General features: G+C 39.7%; 1 protein-coding gene across 9 annotated transcripts in view; it reads right to left on the bottom strand.

Annotated features, from left to right (window-relative positions):
- Nucleotides 1–11,857, bottom strand: part of TRIM2 (tripartite motif containing 2) — a 120,983-nt gene extending 109,126 nt beyond the window's left edge. For 4 of the 9 annotated variants that reach the window (XM_048847403.2, XM_048847402.2, XM_048847399.2 and 1 more), the window contains exon 1: nt 10,966–11,141. The gene's annotated coding sequence lies outside the window, so the exon portion shown is untranslated. Of the gene's footprint in view, nt 1–10,427; nt 10,447–10,965; nt 11,142–11,595 lie in introns of those variants that run through there. The other 5 variants (XM_048847401.2, XM_048847406.2, XM_048847397.2 and 2 more) reach the window with 4 other exon arrangements.
- Nucleotides 11,858–12,290: the final 433 nt, after the last annotated feature.

Here is a 12,290-nt window from a genome sequence, read left to right as displayed (position 1 = left end):
CTGCTTTTATTTCTGAGAAGACTGGATCTTATCATTTGGATGCTAGTGCCACAACCACTTGCTGCCCTTTGGCTTATGTTTTAAAAGTTGTTCTGTTCTTCTGTTCTTCAAAAAAATTTAGAAAATCTTTGCTATGCTATCATGCTCCAGCCACAAACCATGCCACCCTCATCCCACCTGCCGCCCCAATGGCATAAGGGGAGGGAGGAGATGTGATGGGGGCATTCTGGGGGTGTGGGGCCTGGGTAGGATGGGGAGGGAAAAGTTGGAGACATGATGAAGTGGAGCTCCACTATGCCTCATTCTCCACTGGTGAAAAGTTGGAGAAACCTTTTCACAGTTGCATAAGTAGAGCTGCTTCTGTGCACCTCTACCCTGTGCCAGGGCTATGTGACTGAGCATCAGGAAGCAACAACTGATTCTCTTCAGTCCTCACTCTCCACTACACCTGAGCTCGGGTGGGAGGGAGAAGCTGCCCCTCAGTGTCTACTTATCCTCCCTGTTTCCAACTTAAAGCATAACAAAAATGTTCAGATTTTTTTTTTTTTTTTAAAAACAGGGCAGAACTATTTTTAAATGAACCTGAGCCAGAAGAGACTGCCATAACCACTCACTGCCATCCAGTGATGGATCCTGGCCTTCCCTGATGTAAAAACAACAGTGACGTGTGCACTATTTCTTCTGTGTTTACATTTTCTGAGACAGGCTATTTGGAATAATGAATTAGCAGAAATTATTTATTTTCAGTGTGTGAAGCGTCAAGGTCAAAGCCTAACCAACTCTTCACTAGCATCCCACTAATTACAGTGAAAATAATTGCTTCTTTTCTCATCAATAACTATTGATTTCTAAGAGTACAGGATTTTACATGAGTCCATGCACTGGTGTTCATAATGAGCTCTATACCGAGCTAGCTATGTCACAAGCCTGAGTGTTACTTGGAAACTGACCTTTCATGATGAAACAATAAATCAAAATACACTGAAAAAAATTCTCACATACATTTTGAAAACTACATCAACCAATCTCCATTTTGGTGGGAAAAGAGAGGGCATCAGCGGATGTGGGGATCATTATGATAAGTTTGGACGACAAGAGGGCCAAATTTCTGCCTTGAAAATTCAGTATGAACATTTTTTATGTATAAAGGACAAAACGTGACCTATAGTTAATAAAACACCTAGCCTCAGGAGCACCAGATATGCTAATATAAGTTGGGCATTAGTGGATTTAATTCTTTAACCAATTTTCAGCCTCATTGCTCTACCTTTCACTTAGTAATTACCTAATGCCTGAGCATTTACTAATGACTGATTTAAAATTTGTCTGTGGGCTAAATATATTGTAACAAATCTATGACCACCTAGGGTTTCACATTTGTCACTAGACTGCACACCACTGGCATTTAGATTTTCAAGTAAAAAAAAACAAATCCTATTCCTAAAACAGGCCCCCAAAATTAATGAGGAATCACTGTCTGCAGAATAGCACTTATGACACACATTCTAGAAGTTCAGATTCAATCCAGTGAAGGGCATACACACTAGTCAATTAATTATAATGCCTTTTATAGAAAAAGCTTACTAAATCTTTCAGTATATAGACTTTCCCTTCAGTCTTTAAAAATCCTCTAAAATGCAGTGGGGCCACAATGTTGCCCCACTGAAGTCAATGGCAAAAAAACAACAGTCAGGGTAGCTGGAATAATTTACTTAGGGTTCTGGTGAATTCTCCATCACTTTGTCTTCAAATCATGACTGGATATCTTTCTATATGCTATAGCTCCAACAGAAGTTATGGGACTGACATAGTAATTACTGGGTGGGGCTTTTTGATCTGTGTTATTAGAGCTGATCGGAATACTTTTATTAAAACGGTGTTTTTTTTAAAAAGCTGTTTTGATTAAACCATTTTTGGACAAATTTTGACAAAGCTTCTCATGAAAGAAAAACATTTAGAAACTCCCTCCCCCCAGAAAATGACCAAGTTTGGTTTCAATTTTTTTTTTTTTTTTATCATGTACATTTGATTTTTATTACTTTTGCATTGTTTCACGACATGTCAGCATGATTAGTCTGGACATACCACAATTGACATAATAGTTGAAATAATACAAGTGTCAAATTATTTCATTACAACACAAACAGGAGTCACTTTGATCTAGAAAAGAAGATGTTTCAATGAGTACAAAGTAGCAGCTGCCTTTAATGATTTTAAAAACAAAATAAATTAAAAATACAGTGTTTCAACTACCACATCATGAGATACAGCAGTAGTAGTGCATGTATATTATGCAGGTCAACTATTAACGTGTCATGAAATAATGTAAAGATAATAAAACCGAGATGAAAAACCCATAAAATGAAAAGTTTGAAATGAAGTTTTCCCCAAATGAAACTTCTAAATTTCAAACAGCTCTACATGTTAGGCAAGAACTCAGACTAGGTGATCAAAATGGTCCCTTCTGGCCTTAAAAGCTATGCATCTATGACTTCAGTGGGAGCAGTATTTCACCCAATAAATCTATCAATTATGAAAAATCAGATATTAGCCTTTTCTCTTACTGCCCCATAGCACTGATTATACTCTCAGGGAAATTCTCAGCCAGTCAAACCATGGAGCTGTATCACTGCATTACAACTCCAGAACATAACTGCTTGGATGACACCTTGTTCCCTCCTTGTTCAGTACATCCCACTCCTCTCCCACCCCAGATCCTTGATTCCCCTTTTTTAGAACTGAATTAGAGGAATGTGGAATAGACTAAGTCTAACCTTCTCTTGTGTATCTTACTCCGTTTGTGGCCCTAACCAACAACTACAACCAATAGATTTCCAGGTCAGCATCACTTAAAGTAGGACGTGAATCGCAAGGTGCTGACAACTAGACTCAGCACTAGGGAGTGGCAAGCACAAGGGCTGAACAAGCACACTTGGGGTTCATTCTAGTTTATAGTATATTTTTAATTGGGTTAGCGTGTGTAATGGTGCTGTTTAATGGAGAAAGACTGGAGACGATACCCTGACCTTCTTGATAATAAGCAAGATCTCTCATGAGGATAAATTGTTTGGCCTTCTAGTTTATCCATTTGGGAACCAAATTACTGCCTCAGAAAAAGAGCTACCTGTCCTATTATCCCTTAACTAATAAGAACTGCAAAATCCTTGTCAAACTACTAGCCATCTAGCTTGATAAAATAACCCTTCATCCAACCAGATCAAGCTGGATTTATGAGTATTTACATGCCCTCAAGTAATCTTTCAAGACCACATTGTTCATTGTTCTCTGTAATATAAGAAAAACATTCTTCATTTCTTCGGATGCCGAAAAGGCATTCAAGGGGATACAATGGCCCTTCATGTTCAGAGGCTTGCATTAGTTTAGTTGCTTTATTGAACAGACAACCCTGTGACTGTGAGGGTATATCTGATTTTGGCTGATGTCAATACTGACTGTTGATTAGGTGTATGTTACCTTACTTACATAAATTGTACAATCAATCAATCCAAAAATCTATGTTACTGCCAACTATAATTCAGAATTTAAAGTAACAAAAATGAGGACATTCAAAGTCACAGTGTACTTCCAAAAGCCACAGCAGCATGGGCCCCTTGTGCTTACATAGTGTTTAATATTACTGAATACACTGCTAGGTTTGCACCCTACATGACAGAGCTTCTTCTCGGACTTGGTGGGTCCCGCGCTTCTGTTTAGCAGCGGGCCAGGGTATTCCATTCTCTGTCAGAATTTTCCCCACACCCCTGGGCTTGCTGTCAACACCCCCCGCCGGAGCAGGGTTCCTCCCAGCTTCCTTGACAGGGAGAGGGAAGGGGAGCCTCTCAGTCTCTGGTAGCCCCTCCAGGCATGGTGGTAATAGACCCAACAGTCACTTCAGTCTCTCCCCTCTGGCGGGGCCCAGAAGGAGCATCTGCCACATTGAGCGGGGATTCTTCCGCTCTTTGCCTCTGTACCTGTGTGGTTTCTCTCCTGGTGGTTGTCAGCATCTGCACTGCCCAACTCTCCAGTAGCTCACCTTCCTCCCTCAGCTCCTATCACATGCCCCTATCTGGATGGAGGGGAGGCTTTTAACAGGTTCTGGCAGGCCCTTGATTGGCCTCAGGTGTCCTAATTAACCTAGAGTAACCTCTGTTCAGTTACCAAGGGAAAAGGGACCTGCTTATCCTGGAGCTAATATACCTGCCTTCCGCCACTCATGTTGCCACCTGGCCTGTCCCCGTCACACCTAATAAAAACCCAGTGCTAGAAATCATAGTGATGGGTATAATATAAATGTCTAGGTAGATGGAACATTTATGAAATATGCAGAGTTATGTTATCCCATTTATTCAATTTGTCCACCCTCTCCAGGATGATGATGATCCGAAGAGTATGTACAAATTGAATAAATGGGATAACACAACCTTCAGAACTGAAGATCATACTATATGATGGTTTTGCAAGTTAATGGGAGTTTTGTCTGAGACTGGATGGCAGGTTCCGCCCTAACTTATGTACATGATAAATGCCTCCTAGTTCACACACTGGCTTTAAAAAAAAAAGCGAGCGCAAAAGGCAGTGTTTACAACTGTATGATGTATTACTGTATAGAGCTAACTGGGAATTTTTCACTGAAATGTTTGTCTGTTGGAAAAGACCGATTAATCAAACCAAAACTTTTTGTGGAAGCATACTGTTTTTGACAGGACGATTTCTCAAGTCCAGGATGAAATCTCTGTCAAAACCAGCAAAGGGAGAGAGGGACCACAGAATAGCCAACAACACAGTGATTGGAGTACTTACCTGTGTTCTGGGAGATCTAGGTTTAACTCCGTTCTCTGCCTAATTCAGTGCTCTAACCACCAGGCTACAGTCTCAGCCCCGCTCTCTGGCCCAGTGAATATTTAATAATTTACACAGAGTGGCTGAGACAGAGAGAGAGAGAGAGTGTCAGTGTAGGGACTCGAAATTGTGTTTTCTACATCCCAGGGGAGTGCCCTAACCAGTGGGCTACTGGCCACCCCAGGGTTTCTTGGTCCCTCATTTTTTCATGAAAAGTTCACAGGGTCCCAGTTTTGTCCCAGTGCAGAACAAAACCAAATGCCAAAACCTCAAAAGTTTTCAGGAAACAGAATTCTTGTTTTCCAGCCAGCACTACTACTGAAATCTACAGCTGAGATGGGAGGGGAGCAAAGGGCTAGGTGTTATCAGACAGTACTAACTAAAGCACTGTAACCCATGCTGACAGCCTGCTGCTCCTGTGGAGAGACACCTTGTCCACCTGCAAGGATCACAATGCAGGATCAGAGCCTGCATGAATGAATGTGTGAAGTTATTCTTTGATGGGCATGAACTATGTTATAGCTGTTATATGTGGGTATTTAATGTTAATGTTTTGGTGATGTGATTAAATGTGGGTGAATATACGCCATTAACATAATGACTCTATACTAATGGGCTTAAAGGAATCATTATCAATGGCCCCCAACTGTTTCATAATTCAAGTTTATGTTTTCATGAGGTGATTCAATTTAGATGAATACACATCATTAAATTAATAGTTGGATATTAAAAACCTTAAAAAGAAAAGGAGTACTTGTGGCACCTTAGAGACTAACCAATTTATTTGAGCATGAGCTTTCGTGAGCTACAGCTCACTTCATCACTGTAGCTCACGAAAGCTCATGCTCAAATAAATTGGTTAGTCTCTAAGGTGCCACAAGTACTCCTTTTCTTTTTGCGAATACAGACTAACACGGCTGTTCCTCTAAAAACCTTAAGGGAAACATTACCAGTGGGTCAGGACTATTTTGAATCAGGTCACAGAAAGATTTATGCCATTATTATTATTATTTTTAATTATATACTAACAAAAAAAAATATCTAAATGGATTTTGGTATCCTCCTGAATGACTACTGGCTACATATACATATATATATATATATATAAGTAACTTAGATTCAAATGGCAAACGAGAAAACTGGTTAAACTGTAATTTAACAATACAGTAAGGAGATGTGTAGTTTTAATGGAAGTGTATGCTTTCTTGACAATTACTGTATCTCCTTTCACATTTGAAAATAAGAAGAGAAAGAGAGCTTCAAGTGTTTTAAACATGCTTTAAACAATCATCTTGTCAAACAACAAAATAGGTTCTGCAGTCTTTTGCTACTGGAGGACAACAACGGCCAAATGGAGTTTCATTTATGCAATTTCAATTATTAAAGCAACTATTTATCAGGATTTAACAAGCAACCTGGTTTTGGAGCAGAAGAAGAGATCTAATGTGTTCTGTGATCTGAGATGTCAAATACAAGAGTATTTGGTCTGTGTGGAACCATAATAAGGGCCTGATCCAAAGCCCATTCAACTCAATGGAAATACTTTGTATCAGACTTAACTCATTACTTATTGTAATTGAGTTCTAACCTTCTTCATTTTTCATCACAGTTTTTAATGAAAAGTGTGTTCCAATTCCACTTCTGGTTTGCATAATGTGCCTAAACTTATTTTATAGTGGTTCAAGATCATCACCAGTCAGTGTTTCATTCTGGAGCTCTCGCTAATGCCAGTTTAAATCAGGAATAACTCCATTGACTCATTTTCCTATTTATTTGGTTGTTTAACAAATATTTTCCTCTATCCAGTGCTGTGTGAAAGACCCATGTAAACAACAATTGAGATTAACTAACTGATTAACTACACAGGGGAAACAGTGAACCTGATTACAAACAAGGTGCTATTATAACACAACTGCGAAGTGTATGCCATGTCCACCTCCAGGGGCTAGTCCATATAGAGGATAACAGCCTACTACTGCTGCCAGTTAGTGGAGTTATATTGATATCTCATATGGTAGAGCTCTGTACTTTAGTGCTAAAGTGGGAGTCATTACACTGTTAAATGCACAAAGTAGACAAAGTGAAAAAATGGAGGAAAATTATTTTCTCTAATCTACTTCAGTTAAAGAATTCTTTGGTGCTGTAATGAAAGAAAGTAAAAAAAAATCTCAGACAGAAGCATGACTATTATTAAAGTGAAGGTGTCCCTGTAACACTGCAATAATCTATTTTGATTTTTTTTTTTAAATATAGACAATAATCCCAATTAACCAAAGATGATCCTGGTTTCCTGAAAGAGGAATAAACAAACCTAGTGTAGTTTCTTAACTATTACAATATATTTGTTTAATTATATAAAGTTATTTCCCAGAGCCACTGCATGGATTTATTTGCCTTGGAGGAAAGTACATTTGTGATGTAGCATTTGACAGGATCTATTTAAAATGTTCACTGCTTCTTACCCTGCCACTTACTTTTTGATTTTGTATTTAAAATAGGTTGTTAGCTCTTTGGAGAAGAGACTCTTTTTGTTCTGTGTTTATACAGTGCCTAGCACAATGGTGTCCAGGTCCACTCTGCTGTCACATACCCCCACCCCCATCAGGAAAAGACTAATGTGCTCCTGTGGGCTCAACCTATAGTAAACAGGCACACCTGCAAGCCTGTTGCACTTGGAGGAAGTAAGCTTAAAAGGGAGAGTTTGTCATAGGAAGGGATGGAAACTGGAAGGTAAGCTGCTGTGCCCCAGAGTTAGCTGACTCTTGCAACAGAGCTGCTTGGAGAAAGACAGCTTGCAAGTATTTGCTGCAAGGACCCACCAGATCAGGTATAAGCTGAGTGCAGCAGGGAGGAATTGTAAGACAAGCTGTGACCTGGCATCTAGCTGTACCCAACCTTCATTAACAAGCCACACCCAGTAGACTCTTTTGAAACACTGAGAGACCAAGCACACCGATAACTAGAAGTACTGTAGAGCAGTGGTTCTCAAAGCCAGTCCGCTTAGCCTGCGCTGCTTTCCGGAGCCCCCATTGGCCTGGAGCGGCGAACCGCAGCCAGTGGGAGCCGCGATCAGCCGAACCTGCGGACACGGCAAGTAAACAAACCGGTACTGCCCGCCAGGGGCTTTCCCTGGCCAAGTGGCAAACCGGCTTTGAAAACCACTGCTGTAGAGGGGGAAAGGTCTCTGAAAACACCCGGCCTGTCACAAAATGGTGAAGGATGATGGCATTGCATCCCCAGCATAATTCTATTTCTCCAGTTAGATCTCTGGCATGAATGCTAGTAAAGCTCAAATCACAGCATTTACATGGAAAGAAAACACAAACAGGCCTGAAAAATATTTGTTGCAAAATTCAGCAGAATATTTATGGAAAATTGTCCTGACCTACTTTGCTTCCTCTTGCTGGGATTCAGGAGGGAGAAGGAGTGTTGCCTAGAGAACTGAGGAGAAAGAAAAACCAACATAGAGACTAAAGTTATTCAATGCTGGCAGTAAAGATGAAGTGGACAATGAGCTCAAGTCTCTCAGTCAGCTTAGGGTGCAAAGTTTGTTCTAGTTTTAGGGCAAAAGGGTGCTAAGAAAATAGGAAGGGTAATTTTCCTTGTGGGGAGGAGTAACTGGGAGGGAGGCAGGGCCCTGGTCTGGGGGAAAAAAACAAGGAAACTATGGAGAAGAGGATCTTCTTCATCTTCAGTACCTCATCGCAAAATGAAGATGGTTATGGATTTACTATAAATTAATATCTTGCCATTTATTACACCCCAGCCTTTACCTTTAAAATGGAGAATACCAAAAATTCCAGGATAAATGTAACTACTGCAATAGTAAATGTCAAGAGTGGACTGTACTCCCCGTTAGTACTCTCAGGATGAGACCAACCTTAAAATAATAGGTTAGCCCATAGCTCAGCCAAATAGTCAATCTAGCTTTTCCATACCATACCAAGGTAGCGAATCTGGCAGTTTTACACCTATCCAAAGTATTTTGCAGAAAAAACAAACAAACCAGACAACATTTAGTTCCATTAGTGCTCCCTATATTGGAGGGCTGCTTGTGTACTCTCTCTCCCATTTCAGGGAAAGAACCCAGTAGCGCACACACAAGGATGTTCAGACTCCAGTGCTTAAAAAAAAAAAAGAAAAAAGTCTAATATCACTAATGCACATAATAGAAAGTGAAGCTCCGTCTCTGGGCAGCAGCACCAGGAACTGCAGGGGTTGTTTAACATTCAGTGAGCATATGCCTAAAAAGTCAGTGCACATATTTGCAAATTTCACTGCATATCTGTGCATCACTGAACTTTGTTTAGGCACGATCAGTTCAGAGCAGAGATGGAACTTTTTTGGATGAAATCTGGTACAATGTGTAGCACAACTGAAACAGAAAACAGTTTTTCTTAGTCTGTCCCCTCCCCCCCATTTTGTGTGTGTGTGAGTGAGAGAGAGAGAATATAATCTTGGATTCTGAACTGAAGCACAGCAGATAGAAAGATCCTGCACAGATTTTTAAACCCTGTTCCAAATCCTCCTGGAAGAACTTTTGAATAGATTCAGTGAAGTCATAGATAATTTCTCTGCATTCAAGGGACTTATTTTTGGCTTTCAGCATTTATTGAATAAGCTACCATTAGGTTAATGCCATCCCCAGCTGGCAACCTTTCCCTAACCCCACTACCCTCGATTTCTGCTATTTTAATCTTTTTACATGTTTGAGATAGACATAGTCCTTAGAGGTCACCACTTGCCTCAGCAGTTGGTTTGCTGCCAATCTGCCTGGGGAAACCTAACTCTACCAATTGTGATCAAAGATGACCATTTTCATATATAGCTAATGGTGAAGGCACATGTTCATCGCCATATATAAGCAGGGCGGGAGGCATAAGTAGCTGCAATGGAGAGACATCTACATGTTCACTGGTGCCCCAATTTCAGCAAAGGCAGCCAAATGCATCCCTGGTGTAACTACATTGCCATCACTGGAGTTACACGAGGGATGCATTTGGCCTTTTATTTGCCATACAGTGATACATGAAACAAACACAATCTTCATAATCACTTCATGCTGGTCACCTGTTTAAAAGAACTGCAATAATTAAATGTTTGCATGGGTCATAAAGGGTTCACAGTACTGTGACAGCCCCTAGTAAATAACAAACCCTGTAAATAAATAAACATGACATGACAACTCAAACAAACTGGACATGGCAGGCATTTCTGGTGTAATTATCTGAAATTTGTAAGCAGTACTGGTTGCAGATTGTTTTGAATATGCAGATTTCATTCATAGCATATTAAGAGTTCACCAGCTATAAACTGAAATTCACTGCAGTGGAGTAACCACGCTATAAAATGCTTGCATTATACAGGAGATTGTAAACCAAGATGCTATGATCAGGTTATAAAAAGCACAAAACATACCAACCAACACCTGTGTTCTTGTTTACAATTCCTGTCTGCAGCGCTGAGAAACCTGCAACTCCACTGCTTCCCAACCACCATGTTATTCTGTATTCATGCCTTATAGCAAACAAAGCTCATCTCCCACTACATAAGAGTGAGAGATTTGGTGAAAAACATGCATTGCTCACCCTGCTATTTTCATTGTTCTTTTCAGTTCAGATGCAAGCTAAATAGTACCCCGATGATGGGGATTTGGTTTTTCTTCTATAATAAGTTACTGTAGAATTTCTTAATCAGAAGTCCAATTCTATGTTTGTTCTTCTTTTTTTAAAATACAAACAGATTCCAGGTGAAAAATGCCAGGAGAAATTTCTATTTTGTGCTTGCAAATAGTCTCTTTATGCAGAGGTATCTTTCTTCCTGTACCTCAAATACTATCTACAGTAATAGCATTTCTATCAGGCTTCTGGCTCTTCCTGTCACAAACAAAGCAGTACAGACATCCTAAAAATCAACTGACACAATTGTAACCTATTTGCTCCGTAAATCTACCAAGGATCCCCTTCTCTCTCTAACATTTTCACTGAAAACCATTACAATACTGCAAAGAAACATTCTCACTGGGGATGTTTTTGGCTTTCATCTCACTGCTTTTTCAACCAGAACACTGGAGTTAGAAACCTTAATTAGCAATCTGAAAGCAGCACACAGGCCAGGAATACTTACATTTGCAATTGTGTTTGCGATATTTGTGCACTGATCCAGCACAAAGAAGAGAAAGAGCTTTTTTATAGACTGCCTTTCAAGCCTGGTAGCAGTGAAAAGAAGGCTGCTATCTGAAAGCTACTCATTTTCTATATGCTCTGCTCTCCTTGCTTCCTACATGCATGCAACTCAGCTGCCAGATTTAATAACCATGTCAGCCTGTTTCCCTCATAAAGAGGCAGAGAGATGATAGGATGAAGATGAAGCAGCCAGCATGTTAATCTGTAGTTATGGCGACACTAACCCTTGAACAAATGTCAGGGTGTTATTGTCCTTGAAGAAATAAAATAAATCAACACTATTTCTTCTGAAGTAGTATTCAATGCTTTTTCACAATGCCATTAAAAATAGAAACACTCCTTACCTAGCAAAAGCTGACAACAAAGTTCATTTATCTTTTACTGTTATCTGACCTTTCACCAGACATTTTCCTTAACAAGGCATTTTTACCCCCAAACGAGAACAAACCCCACCTTCTTCAGAATTAATAAAGAATTACTCCTCCCCTCCCCTTCTTCATTTTAAAAGGAAATGTTTCCATATCCAGCTTTGTTGAATCTTTCAGAAAAAAAAATGAAAGCTCTCATTTACCATTTACATGTTCCCATGCAGTGATTCTTAGAGCCCTGGACCTTAACATCTGACGTAACCAGTTTCAGTTCTCTGTAGGCATGGAACATTTCCAAATCACAGGCCACAAAGCCAGCTCCATGGAGGTGAGGGATTGGCAAATCAAAGTTTACATGACTGGAGAATAAGGAAGCTGGTCTTGCAATGAAAAACGATAAACTAAAAACATAAAAAAAATATGACTGACTTTGCTACAGTGTACAGATGCTGCAGAGATCATATGACATTGCTCTGCCTGTGTGTGTCTTTTTGTCTCTCTCATTTATATTCTCTTCCCTTCCCTTCAAGGCACCTGTCTCAGCAGGGAGTGGTTTCTGTGGAAACTACAAACAGCCAGTTCTCCACTCAGAGAAACTGTTACCATGGAAACCTTACAAAATGTATATGGCCTAGATTATCATTCTTTTTTAAAATGAAAATTATATTGAAATTATTAATCATAAAATTGGAGCTAAGCGTGTTGGGTGGGGTGAGAAATAGAGTAACAGCATTACAGAAAAACGCATTATTGTCACCAATAAAATTACAGTTCAACAAGCACTATCATAGCATCACATGCAGAGATAAAATTGTTTCTAAATAGAACTAAATGAGGCATGTCGTTTAGCCTTTTTTACTGAAAAGCGGACATTTATTTTTCTGTTTACCCTAGCGTT

This window comes from Caretta caretta, chromosome 4, assembly GCF_965140235.1.
Source record: "Caretta caretta isolate rCarCar2 chromosome 4, rCarCar1.hap1, whole genome shotgun sequence".
In the NCBI taxonomy this organism is placed as follows: domain Eukaryota; kingdom Metazoa; phylum Chordata; order Testudines; family Cheloniidae; genus Caretta; species Caretta caretta.
This window is presented reverse-complemented; position numbering and strand designations above follow the sequence as displayed.